Below are 14,203 nucleotides of genomic sequence, written 5' to 3'. Positions count from 1 at the left end.
CAATAATAGTGCTAGAGTGTCTCTAAGTGTGTCTTTAAATAAATAATTATATACTTGATACCAAAGCTCTGGTCAGTGTTTGCTTGTGGTACTGTATTTTGGTACCTATCTTGTATACTCTACATACTGTCTAACTCTTCTTGAGAGAAGTCTGGCTGCTCAGCCACAGCTACCAGGTAAATCTGTGTGGTACAGACTGCTACCAATTGGGTTTACTGCCAACACCTGTAGTCTTAAGCCTTTTGCAGTGGTCCCTAAGGGAACTGCACAGGTTTCTGCCTACAGACCCTGATCCTGCCATATATTTAATCCTGTTGCAGTAGCCTGTTCTTTAATTCCCTGGAACCAAACATTCTGATCCTGCTCTGTCCATTCACCCCTTACAAATAATGTATGCAGTAGGTGTTCTTTTGCCATATTGATTTCTACCAATGTCTCCATTCCGGAAATATTAATTTCCTTTCTGATTTACAGGAGTTTATTTTATTTTTGCAAAACAGACCAACTTCCTTACAGCGTTTCTATTGAGGGGTGCTTTTTACAGTGTAGCACAACGTGGTAGCCCAACAGGGTTTATGTACCCCGTTAGTTAGCACGCGGTATTAGACTGTCAAAAGCGGTACGTCTAATTCAGAAATCCTGCCATGAGCCCCCAATCTTGTAAGTGATTTCCATCCGGCACTTCACCTAAGTCAATGCCTAGCATGGGATGCACAACTGAAACCTTAATTATTTATTTGTGTCTATAAATTCTTTTATTCTGAACGATGTACCACTTATATCACACCCCTCTCTTTGAATCCCCCAGGTCACACTGGACCAGGAAGCAGGCTGGTTTGCAAAGTTAAAATATTTATTGATGTATTGCATAATGTATATCGCACTGTTCTTAATGGGTATAAAATGATCATCAATGGGGTGAGGTCACACTAAACAATCTCTTTAATCATAAGGAGTAATAATGAGGAAAAATAAAGCAGCGCAGAAATAATACTTTTGTGTATGTTCAATCAAATGGCAATGTAATTACTATTTCCCCCTGCACACTCTTCAATCCCCACAATATACAATATGAAGAAATAGAAGGAGAGAGACAGGCTTCAGGAATGCAGAAGTCAAGCAAATATATCAATCCCAATGTCCCCCCAGCAAACACCAGAGAAAAATAGAATTGATTGCAAACTTGTCAAAAATGGTTTTAAAGTTGGCTTTGAATGAAATAAGGAAAACACTGAAAATGGTTTAATTCACTGAAATTGTTGAAATACTCAGGGGAGTCACTTTGTATGGTATCGGACAAACACTAGCAATGATTTGGGAGTAATAGGCAAGTTGAAAACTGAATTTTGAAGTCGGTCCAATGAAAAGCTATTTCACATGTTATAGATTTTAGCCAAACGAAACATTTGCGCGATTACGGAAAAACTATAAGGAGGTGAGATGCTTAGGATGTTAGCTACAAGTAGACACTTAAATTTCGTTTCTAGCATAAAGTATGAAGACGTTATGAATGTTTTTGTGGAGGTCGTTTTTTTCAGCTAGAGGCAAAATGTAAAACAAGGATGCGCTTTTAAAATACAAACAAGGTTTCTTTACACTAGGGATGGACTATGAAGATGCAAACTACACGACAGCACAGCCACCATACCAGGATGTCTCCAAATGGTCTTTGCCCGCCGAGACACTTGCCTTCTTCAGATTAAATACATCAGGGCAAAGATGATTTTAACAATATTATTATAGAAGGACTATAGGATAAGAGAGAGAGTTCAGGTAAGACAAAAATAATTTCTAGCAGCGCAGGTTCCGGATAGGAGATAGATTTGATTTGGATAGGGATGAATATGGGCAGTACATCGGCTAGTGATAATCCTATGCTTTGGATACTCACTACCATTGTTTGAATGAAACCATCAGGGATTCTGGTTCCGGTCCAGGATACTTTCTGGGGCAGACTGCTGGGCGCACCGGACTGGTCTGGTTCAGCGATCAGCAAGGCGCTCTGGACACCGCACGGCAGTACTGGACAGCAAGGCGCTCTGGTCTACACTGCACATTACGACTAGACTGGACCTGCATTGACTCTCTGGTCTGCACAGCACAGCACGGCACCAGATTGGGTTTTAATCTGCCCTTCTGGTTATGAAGCTAATTCTTTGGCAGACAAGCAGTTACAGCACAGCCTGGCTGCTTCTTTTGGTTTCCCCTTTAAGTTGAGGGATGGGTTCTGGAAGTTAGGCCCAGCTGAAAGTGGATCACCTATGCTCTGAGCCTTTCTGCTTGCAAAGTTTTTGGAGTCTGGAACAAGGAGTATGACTGGATCTCCTTCAGAGTGCTTTGCCAAATTCAGGATGGTGGGTGGATCAGTGTGGTTTTCTAGGTTCTCAACTGTCTCTATTTATTTGTTTGATAAAGGAGTTGGTATGCTGAATTATCCTAGGCGCACCACCTAGGTAGTCTATTGGCTAAAGTCTGCTCTCTCCCTTGATTGTGAAAACAGTGTGTCACCATGATGATGTAGTTTATGAAGCTAAACATCCTCCCCTTTGACTTTTGCACATAAAATCTATTTTTGATATGATACATCTTTACATGTGTACAATCTTTATACCAATAACATACATAGATCACATATTTTGTGGAGCACACCCTCTTCCAAGCCTCGTTGCTGGGAGATCTTGGGTCTGGATTTGACACATTTTCCACTTTTTGTCTGGGATACAATGGTCCTCATTACGACTTTGAAGGTAAGTTCCAGTACTTACCGGCATGGCGGAAAGAACGATTGCGGCCTATTACGACCTCGCAGGCACGAGCTTTCCGCCATGCTGGTAAAGCACCTAGCTGTATGCTGCTACATGGCCTGTAAACCCCCCCACCAGCATGCTGCGAGACGTACTTAACAACACCGCCACGGAAGCAGCGACGTCTGTAAATAACGGTGAATGTAATTTACGGATGCCGGAAATTACGGTCACCGCAAAATAACGGAACCGGAAATATCATCATCGCGCAGGAACGGGAAGGAGCGCAGCGGCCATCTTTAAAAACACAATGCATTGCCATCCTCATAAGGCAGCACCCTTGAAAGCAATCTGAAGTTTGGAAAAGGCCTACACACCCGGTAGCAATGACAAAAGCCCCAAAGAAGTCAGTGGTCCAGCTCCGCAAGCAGCGATTTAGCCCCAAAGAGCTGCAGGCCATGGTCGACACCCTGGAGGAGCACACTGACGTCGTGTTCAGCGGCGACATGCGCCGAGAGGCAGTGCTTCGCAAAAAAAATCTGGGCACAACTCGCCCAAAGGGTGAGCGCAGTAGGCACCACCCCCCGCAGCCCCTGTGACTGCCGCAAGCGGTGGGATGACTTGCGGATGAGGGTGCAGAGCCTCCTCTCCGCCAACCGGAGTCAGGCACAGCAGACCGGAGGGGGCCCAAGTTGCCCAATGAGGCTGGAGCCATTGGAGGTGACATGCGCTGCTCTGATTGAGACCGCATCCATAGAGGGCGTCGGCGAAATGGAGTGTGGGGCACCGTCGTCTGCTGATGGAGGTGAGTGTCCAAAGTCAACACCGCCAATGGCAATTACATGATAAATACACACCCAAGGGCCGTCCAAAGCACCTTGTCATGGTGCCCTTCCCCCATCCAAATCATGCTGAACCAACTGCCACCCAAGCAAGTGCCAAGTGCAAGTACATAATGCATATCACACATAGTGCACAAACTGGCACATCCCATGATGCACACCATGCAGATGGGTTGGCAGTGTGCGAGTCAGACTGCACAGTACCAGGCCAGGGTGAGTGACTCCAACACCTGCGTACATATCAGACACATGTTGCAATGCCCAAAAGGCCACAAACCCCAAATGACTGAAATGTGAATGCAGGCATTAATGTAATTAGCGTCTCAATCACTCATGCCGTCCCTCTCTTCTACCCCCACAGGCACTGAGCATGAGAGCGAGGAGGCCGAGACGAGCCGTCCCACCACCTCCACGGGCAAAGGCAGGGTCTGCCGCATACCAGCCCAGACAAAAACACCCACCCCGGCAACCCAAAGGTAGATGGAGGATGCACCATCCCCATCCCTCCCTGCATCGGCGCCTGCCACAATGCTCACCCCAAGGTCAGAGGAGTCGAGCATTGCTGGGGGGAGGTGACAGCCACAGCCCCCCTGGAAAATGTGGACAGCCCCTTGTCCATCTGTGGGGTGTCAGAGGAGGACTTCTACCCCCACCGTCCACACCCCAGAGCCCAGAAATGTCCCCCAGGTGGCATGCAGTGACTCAGGGGAGCCTGACACACCTGGCCGAAGTGCACATGGCGATACACAGGGAGACGTCGATCCCGGGCCCAGTTCCCCAGTCGGGGCCCTGTCAGGGCATGTAGGCCAAATCCCCTGCAGGGATGAAAGACCACCACTGGATGCACTTCATCACTGAGGTGATGGAAGACAACCACCAGGGCAGGGTGGAGTGTCTAGACGAACTCAGGGCAAAGTGTCAGGTGGTCACGGAGAGCACAAACCGGTTATGCAACATCCTTGGACGCATTGCAGATGCCCTTGAGGCTGCGAATCCCAATCAGCTGCCTCAGCTGGAGGACACCCCCTCATCCAGCTCCACCCCAGCAAGCCCACCGCGACGCACCCTGCGTTCTCAGCGGCGCCGGCACATGCCTCCCCGGGAGCATGGAGTAGTCGGCATTGCTGCCACATGTGGCCTTGATGGACAACCTGGGACTACTGTTGTGGAGTTGGGGGAGGTGGGTGGGGGTGAGGGTTTGTTGTGGAGTTGGGGGAGAGGGGGGTGGGGGTTGAGGGTTTGATGTGGAGTTGGGGGGAGGGGTTTGGGGGTGAGGGTTTGTTGTGGAGTTGGGGGGGATGGGGGTAAGAGTTTGTTGTGGAGTTGGGGGCGGTGGGGGGTGGGGTGGTGATGGGAATGTTCACACCTATGCTTTTGAATCGACAATACACCGTTGGAGTTGCAAAGTTAAACATGTGTGGACATTCATCATTGTGCATGCGTATTATGATGTATGACAGTGCATGGTCTACAAGTATCCACACACCCAGTGCCCTGTGTGCCCATGTCATGGCACCCTCTGCTGACTTGTGTTTCGGTTTTGTTGTCCAATCAATGTTTGCCACATGACATGTCCCTCCTGTGCACTGGCTCAATAATGCTGTCTTGCCCCTTCCTCCTCCTCCTTCACTCCAACTTCACCTGGTGTTGGCAGTCCCATGTCAGGGGACAGGGCCACGTCCCAAGGGATGCACAATTTCGTACAGCATCACACATGACATGCGGCTCTTGGACACCTACTCATTGCAGTAGCTGGGTTCCCCACCGGACCAGCTTAGGCAACTCATATGTGCACTGTACAAGCCAAGTGGCTGCTTCATCTGCACGCATGCACGGGTATGGGCAGTATTGTAGGCCTCCTTGGGCCTGTTCTGTGGGTTTGTGACAGGGGTCCTGTACCATGGTGTCAAGGGACAACCACCAACACCTGCATGTCTAGCCAATGAAGGTAAGGGTCTTGACTGTCATGGTGGAGTACTGCACTTGTCTTACATGGTAGCAGGTCATTGATGCCCATACGCACATGTCTATGGATGCATTTACCCCATTCATGGCCCCAATATGTGTCCTGTGCAATGGGATGCTGTAGGGGGGAGCGTCTTCGAGATGGTCTATGAACAGTGGCCCGCACATCTTGTGGTATGTTCTTTATTAATGCATGCAGCAGTCTTGAGGTTAGATCCATGAATTGCAGTGTACTGTGTGATTCCGTAGTTGGGTGTGTTGGCTGTAGTCAGTGGCATATGGAGGGGATCCAGCACTTGGTTCTGCATCCGTGAAATGGACGGTTGTGATATCCCATGCATGGGCCCCACTGTGTGCTGGTAGGTGCCTGTGGCATGGATGTGGGGCACAGGCACCACCTTCAGTTGAGCAGGAATAGCGATGTGTATTTGTATGATGCTCACTTATCTCTCGTAATTAATCAGGGCAACTATGGTGGTGATGGTGGCACAGTCAAGCTGGTAGAGGGTGGGTATCTGCTCAGGGGTTCGCTTGAGGGACCGGACCTGATGCATGGGAGAGGGGGTTGCTGGGGTGGTGACAGTGGCTGCACTGGTGCTGCATGCTGGGCCTGTCTCACCCTCCTTCTCCTCCTGTGTCTCCTCTGTGGTGGGGCCTGGTGTTGTTGGTGTTGTTTTTGTAGTTGTGGCCTTGCAAGCAGGGCCTCCTGCTTCATGTACTGCTACCACTATTGGAATCATCTTGGTGTGGGAGGGGGTGTGGTGTGTGGGTGTGATCCTTTTCTGCTGTGGAAGACTCCATTGCCTACACATGTGCTGGTTGTGTGGACCTGTGGCTCTGGGAACCACTGCTCAGGGTTCTTTACACCTTCTCGGAGATGCCTGTATGTACTCCATGCCGGTAAGGTACTTTACGGCCTTAAGGAGGCCGTTATTTACGTGTGCACGTTACTTGTGATCAGCTCCGGTTTACGCCATGCCGCTAATATCAGCATGGTGTGTCTCGCGTGACCCAAGACCGCTATTTACTGCATTGTACTTCACGGTACCGTAAATAGCGGTCTGGATGGTCGGAATAGCTCGTAGCAGTAAGCGATGCCGGTAATCCTTTACCGGCATCGTTTTTCCCTTTCCTCCAACCTCATAATGAACACCAGTGTCTAATTTGTCCACAATTGTATACATATGTGCACATTGTATATGGGCATAATCGTATGAAGTATCATGCTTTTGACATGAATACAATTGCTACAAAACCAGAATGTTCACTGTGCCTTCCCAGAACATTGCACAGAGTTCTGGATCCTTTTAAAATGTGCACAAAAAATCTCCTTAACAATGCTATTAATTTTATAGTTTTTACAAATTCGTACAGTACTTTATTAGTCTTTTTCAAAAATATGCTTTCTGTGCTTTGTGAATCAGCAAAAATGTCTGTCTCCGTCTCCATCTTGTAGCTCAAGAGCAATCCCCTCCTTCTTCATCTGGCAGAGGCCACTGTTCACACTTTACAATCTGCATATCCTTTCAGCCAAGGAAGGTTCATTGTCTCTCCCAGGAGCCGTCCCAGTGCCCCTCCCCTCTTAATCAACACCTGAATGTGATTTCCTGGTCCAGAGAGCAGAAGGGAGGTGCCTTGCCCAGTGGGGAAAGTTGCTTTGAAGTTTTTGGCTTGAATCAGGCTTACTTTAAAAGTCACTTTGTTAAATTTTTCTTTGTTGAAAATAAACTTGCAATTTTAAAACAGGCAACTAGAACTCTAATTCCAGTCTCTAAACCGTGGAGATTAAATGGTTGCAACCTATATTACTTTTGATAACAGGTCACTTAATTTATAGACATTTGATTTCAATTGCACAAGTTTAAGCTTCTGATGCAACTAATGACAGGTGTCATACAGGCGGCCGCTGGTACTGCGCCCATATTTTGACAGATTTTCACAGGCAAGCACACTTTTTACTGTGGATATTTTGATGATAGATTCTGCTTTTCCTGACATTGTGTGTTCATATTGATTCCTTAAATGAAGTGCGGGTAACACCCAGCAAAGATTTTGGATGTTTTGTGGTGTTTTGGTCCGGTATTTTGTATTTTCAGCAACCAAGAAAAAGGGATTTAAGAACAATTTCTGGGTTTCTTTCAATAAAGCACTGCCTTTCCTGCATTGTTCATTTTTACTTGGTGGGCAGCCCAGTAACATGTTTCAGCAGTGAGGTCTCCGTTCGACTACTGACAACAGGCAAAGTAGATTTGGCAGCCATCTTTCTGTGTTTCAAAGCGCAATCTCCATCGGTTTTGGCGCGCATGGCGTTTTCGCGGCCATTTTGATGATTCCTGCACCATCAGCACACAGGGATGTTGCAGGGCAGAGCATAGTGGGTTAAAACATCCCACAACCCAGCTAAATTATGATGTGGCATGTTATATTCATAAGGCTATGTTATTGAGAAATGTTTAGTGGGAGATGTTAACGTTTTATGCTTAAAGTTGTGTTGTTTTAATGTATGATATTGCATATATATATGAGTTTGTATTGCAACGTTTCTGTCTGGATTGTTTTTAATGGTGGAAGCCAAATACAATTCTTAGAATGTGAAATTGACGAAATAAGGGTGAGGTTATTAAACTGACATGTACAATGACTTCACCTTCTTCAAAATAACAACATTAGACTTTCCAAAGAATGTTGCTTCATGACATGTGAATTAGATTTCTCTAGGACAGGGGACTGCAACCTTTGGATCTCCATATGTTTAAGAATGAAATCCTTTCAGCCGTTGCCAGCATAGTCAGTGGTGGGAGACCATGGGGGTTATAGTCCAAATGATCTGATGAGCCGCAGGATGCAGACCCCTGGCTAGGATAAACAGAAATGAAGACTCAAACAAGTCCTTGGTAATTACAATCCTTCTGAAGCCTTCAGAATATTTACATTGCAGATTTCTCTGATTATGGGAAAGAAGTGCTTACAAACAGTATCTTGCCTTCATGTGACTTTCAAAAGGAGATAATGCATACTTTACATTATTGCCGAGCTCCATCAAATGTTAAAATGATCACCTTGGAATGTTTGAACCATGTAGGAAAACAGACTAAGATCATTGTTAATGGAGAGACCATGATGTTTAGGGTATTCTGCCTGTTTTTGGATATACTTGAAAGCATATCAGTTTCTCAGGCTGCTTTCAGAGCAGTTGTATATCCTGCTCCTGCTCTGAACAGTAACATCTAGCTAATCTTATCAGAAGATGAAAGATTTTAAGTTTCCTACACTAACTTGAAGGGCGCAAAAATGCATTTGAGGTTTGCAAGGTAGATGTGTGCCGGACTGAATTTCTAATTGTGAAGGATTGGCTTGTGGCAAGTGCAGGGAAGCTCTTATTTTTTGGAATTGTCATTATGAATACAATTGTTTGGGTTATCCATTTCAAAAAGAGTGGCCTGCTAATCTGACCCCACTTCCATCATACTACAGGCCAAAGCATAGTGTACACCTGTGCCCTGCTGCCTCCGTATCGTGATCTGCAGTGCCTGTTTGCGAGTGGCACAGAGCAGCTTCAAAGCACACAGGTGCCCTGTCTAAAAGCTGCTGTGACAGGTAAATCTCTGCATTTACAATCTACATCTCTGCTCCAAAACCACATAATTATGATGAACTATCATCCTAGTGGCAGGTTAATCTTTAAACATAAGGTATACCTGAGTTTTGTGGTATGGTGGCTAATAGTTTACATAATTATTAAAGCCACATCTGATCTGTATCATAGATATGTCATCACTGTACACCCAGGCCAATCCTGGATATTCTATGTGCATTCTCCTAGATTGGCAGTCTCTGGTGCAACCGGTAGGACAATAGCTAGTAGGAGCTGCCTTTATTAGCTCATTTGTAAGGGCATGTAACACCTCTTTCCAGCCCAGGAAGCTTTTCACAGGAGCAGACTGGGAAGCAGACCCTGAGCAATAGGACAGGCCTCATAGCAGGATGTTACAAACCAAAGGGCCTTTGATGGCATTGGCTTGAGAAGAGGGTGAGGTTAGGGCAGCCAGGGGGATACCACAATATTGCTTTTCCCTGGATCTCTACTTCCTTTAGTACAGAGCACTTTGGGTATGGTGTAATAAGGCAATTATCCCTTGTCACAACACCAGGGATTGAACCTCTTAACCCCTTAAGCACCAAGGACGAGTATGCTCTCCTTTTTGCATAGACTTAGCAGGCTTAGTTTCCCCAATCCCATGTTGGTTTCTTTTGGGAGAGTTGTTCTTTCCAAAATCCTCAGCCATTGAGGTGAAGAAAGAAAGGTAGAAAGCAGTAGCAAGTTATTCCCTCTGTGCATCTGCAGGACACATTGGAAGTGAACTGCTTCTGGAGCAAGACCTGCCTCTCTGCCTGCTACAATCATCCCTATGACCTAACTGGAGGTGAAGGCCCCCTGCAGGTATTAGCCAACCTCCCCTTTGTTGGTTGAATGAGAACAAGGACTCATCTTGTCCCTGAGCCTATGGATTGGGACTCACTACACTGAAGAAGAAAAGAAGCTGGTCTCCTGCTTTTCTACCACACCAAACCATTGTCGACCACATTTAAACACATTCACACCAACGGCACCGGGGGTACTGCATTCCCCACTTCAAACCTCTTCAAACTGCTGTTGCTGCTCCTTGAAACAGTTTGCCACCACACCAAGCCAGCTAAGCATGTCGATTGTCCCAGTTCGAACAAGAAGCTTACCCTGGCTGAATACTTCAAACCACCATGTTTTGAACAGTGCCTCAAGCCACCAGCATCTTCATTGTCTTTCCCACCTCATACCCTGAGCCGACCCTGGTGTCCTCATCGGCCTGCACTCTTCGAGCACTGCATTGAAACGCAGTGAGCTCCAGTATGTGCATGACTTAATGCCTGCTCCCCATCTAGATTACTGCGATTCACAGCATTCAAACCTGGTTCACCCTGCTCACACAATGATAAGAAACAGGGTTCGACACTGTCAAAACACCTATAAGCAAGACAAGTTCTGTTGACATGCCTGAGCCCCGTGCTCCATTTGTTGTGACCCTAGAGAGTGGCTGAGCTCCCCACCTTTTTCTGAAAGAAAGATCCTTTTACCAATGGTGAGGTGATTTGTTGCCTTTTTTCTCTGGGGAGTATCCAGAGTTCTTGAATCATTACATTCAGTCTTCCTACACAGCTTTGGGTTTTTGTTAGTGTTTTCTAGTACAGTTGTTATGGCATGTTGTTCTGTTTGATTAAAGTATATATATTTGTATAGAACCTTGATTGGACATTCCTTTATTTTGGAATATTGTTACATTGCTGTTTGGGTTGTACTACTGTTATCAGATTCACGTTTCTCTTAAGAGCATAGCTTGCCTTCGCCCCACATTATCACAAAAGGCAAAAGAAGTTTATCTCTTATCTGGGCCTGTTTCACCTTTATAATTGTGATCCGTCTTGTTTTGTAGCAGTGTGAGCGGAGTAGGTGGGTTAGCTACTACTCATCCTTGTACTCCTGTGGGGCAGAAGTCATTTTGTTACAACAATATATGTTCCATTTAAGAAAAGGCCCCGAGCAGGGGGGCATTACCACTTCAGGTAATGCCCCTGGGCCCATAGTTACAGGCCTGAGCAAAGCGAGGGCCTTAGCAAAGGTCCCAGGGCATTACCTGAAGTAGTAATGCCCCCCCTGCGAGGGGCTTATTGCTATTAGTACCCCGGCCCGTAAGAGCGGGGTAACAGAAACAAAAAATGTTTTTATATGTCCCCCGGCGAAGGGAAAACGAAGTCTGTTTTCTCTTTCCATGGCAGCCATTGAAAAAAGTTAACAATAAAATGGCCGCCATGGAAAAGAGAGGAGACTACACATAATCCCTTCTTCCTTTCCCTGGCGGCCTGTAGCATATTAGGAGCGGACGCGCTGGGGTCAGAAGTGTACCCAGAGCGTCCTCCGATCTCAAAATGGACTGAAAAGAATGTAAGTGGGGGTGGGAAGCGGGGAGGGAATTTTGTGGATGGGGAGGGGGGAGGGAAGAGGGGGAGGACCACACTTACCTCGTTCCCTGGTTACTCTCAGCCAATGAGGTGGCTCAGAAAGGGGGGGATTGCTGCTGGTAATGCCCCATTCCGAGCCTCCTCATTGGCTGAGAAGCTGCAACCCCCTACCCCCGGCCAGGTACTAATATGTGTTAAAGAATATTTTGTTTTGAAGGTCGGTTCGTTCAATTGCAAAGAGTATACATTCTCCAAGGTTCAACCCAAAGTGACCTCATTACCAATAGAGTTTCTCTATTAGATGTCAAATACCGAATTCTGTGCACATTTGTCACCAGTACTTCGACTTGAAGGTTTTAACTTGCTACTAAAATGTAAAAGCATTACATGAACAAAATCAGTGATAATTTTAAAAGCTAAATAAATTGTTTGGCATAAAATCAGCAATTACCCCAAAAGTGACGTGTGCACCCTGCTGTCCCACCAAACATGCCTGCACCAAGAGCAGTCCAAGTGGGAAAAAGAATACCTCATCAAATGCCAGCATTCTCCCTCCAATTATATCAGATTGCTTTAACTTTAAAAGAGCCAATTTTGTACGAGTCCGAAGGCCCATTTCTAGACCAGTCCTTCAGAAATGCCGGGAAGCGCGCATGAATCCACTGCGAGGATCCGGCCTTTTATTTCTTGGAAATGTATAGACCTGTGCTGTTGTGCAGCTTGCTGACCTTTGAGAGTGATTGCTTGCTTTTCAATTCAGATCTCTCATGCAGTCTAAATACCTATTGGAAAACATACTTTTACTATGGAAATGCTTTTTCTTAAGGTGAGATTTAAAGACCATGATTTTTTCCCCTGCCTCGTTTATAAATGCATTGCCATCACATTGCTTGGATGTACTAAGCGTGTGGCCTAATTGCGTTTCAATTGCCTCACATCCTGAACAAATCAGAAATGCAAGAATAATGTACAGTGGCTCTCAAATGGAGCACAGCACATTATTCAGACTCAGATGGAATGTTTGGGATTTTTAGAAATGTTTGCTTTTTCTCGAATGTTATCGGTGTGGCTGGTTCAAAAATATTAATGTTTTTTGGAAATTATGTTTAAATATGTGTATTTCTTTTTGGGAAGAAATAGATTCAGATTCTGATTTACTTCTGGGATTAAAGTAGTGTTTTAGCCTTGCAACATTTGTGTGCATCACAACACCAAAGCACAGTTTTTAAGAGTTGGCCAAAGTTTGCATTGCTCACTAAAGGAGAGGCATTGCCGCAACGTATGAGGCCAATGGCCAGCGTGGCAGGTGGAACACTGGCATTTTAGGTGGCTTAGCACTATTTGACGCCATCCTTTCACATCAGCCGATAACTCTGATTGCAAACCAAAGCACTGTGCATCGTGTAAACGCTGCGATCTCATTGACTGATAGCCTGTCAATATCTACCACCAGACAGAGAATCTACCAGAAGCGTCGCTGAACAAAGCGTCCACATATCACTGCGCGATGTTCAACTGTAGGTGGGTTTCGCCGACATAGGCAGCGTGGAATCTTTCAGTCTCGTTAAAACCCCCTATGGCGTGCTGTAGGTAAACACCGACCCTCTGAAATGGCCCAGAGATCAAGTTGCGAGTGTGTAACAAGTTGACACTACCCAAAATACCATTCAGTCCCAAAAATATATTTGTCTTATTATAAACAAAGCACAGCCTCCACGCCACTGACAAGAGAACTCAAAACATACCCCCCCCACCCGCATGTTCAAGGTTATTGTGATCCAAATATTTAGAAAATGCGGTTTAGCCCACAATAGCTGTGTCCTGCAAGAGGAAGGGGTTTTCTGTGTAGTTATTTCCTCGATGATGAGTAGGGCTGTAAGCAACGGCCCTAGTCCATGCCCGTCAATAACTACAGCGGAGTGCCCCTTCCCCTTGAAAAACACTTCTTCTTCATGGTACCCAACCGTCGTATCCCCCTGGTCTCCTCCTGAGGTCAAGGAGTCCGGTGGGGTTCTGCACTACAGTCAGTCGTGCTACCCGAACGCTCTACAGCTCGTGGCATGAATGAGGCGTGAGGGCATTCGTAGGCTATGCGGTTTTTTTCACTTTGCTGGAGATAGGAGTGTCCTTTACTTGCTGTTGCGGGGTTGGTGGAGGAGGGGGTGGGGGGGCTGTGTCAAGACAGGGAACATGAAAAAGGCAGTTTAGAGGATTAATCAGGAAACAATATCTGTTTGTGCTGTTGTCAGGAATTGCCGGAAAAGTGGCAGAATCTGAAGAAGATTGCCTTCGGCGTGAAGCACGAGGTGGCGCCTCTGCAGGCCAATGAAGTGTCTGTCATCCGGAGAAAATGCGTCCTCTTCGAGGTGAGATCGGCGCTGGGCGCTGAACCGCATGATTTCCTCTTTGTGTTCTGATAACAAGCTGGAGGCAAGCTTCAGTGAACTGAGAAATTGTAAACTCTGGGAGAAAAAAAAGCCTGTCGCTAGATAACAGTTCAATGTTCCTTGGTAATGTATTCTGGGGGATCTGATCATCTGATCGCTCAAAGCCCACTTCACCAAAATGGGAGCGAGGGCCTGCAAACTCTGTTTTATGTCTTATGATGGCAACTTTCCCCCCCAGTTTCCACTAAGCACTACTACTGTTGTCAGATCA

The 14,203-nt window shown here is 46.3% G+C and overlaps 1 pseudogene; it reads left to right on the top strand.

Moving 5' to 3' along the window:
- LOC138487433 (dynein beta chain, ciliary-like) overlaps positions 1-14,203 on the top strand; it is a 350,938-nt pseudogene that overhangs the window by 115,469 nt on the left and 221,266 nt on the right.

This window comes from Ambystoma mexicanum, chromosome 9 (assembly GCF_040938575.1).
Source record: "Ambystoma mexicanum isolate Mex_15411 chromosome 9, UKY_AmexF1_1, whole genome shotgun sequence".
Lineage (NCBI taxonomy): Eukaryota > Metazoa > Chordata > Amphibia > Caudata > Ambystomatidae > Ambystoma > Ambystoma mexicanum.
Note: the sequence above shows the minus strand (reverse complement) of the source record. Positions and strands in the feature narration are given on the sequence as shown.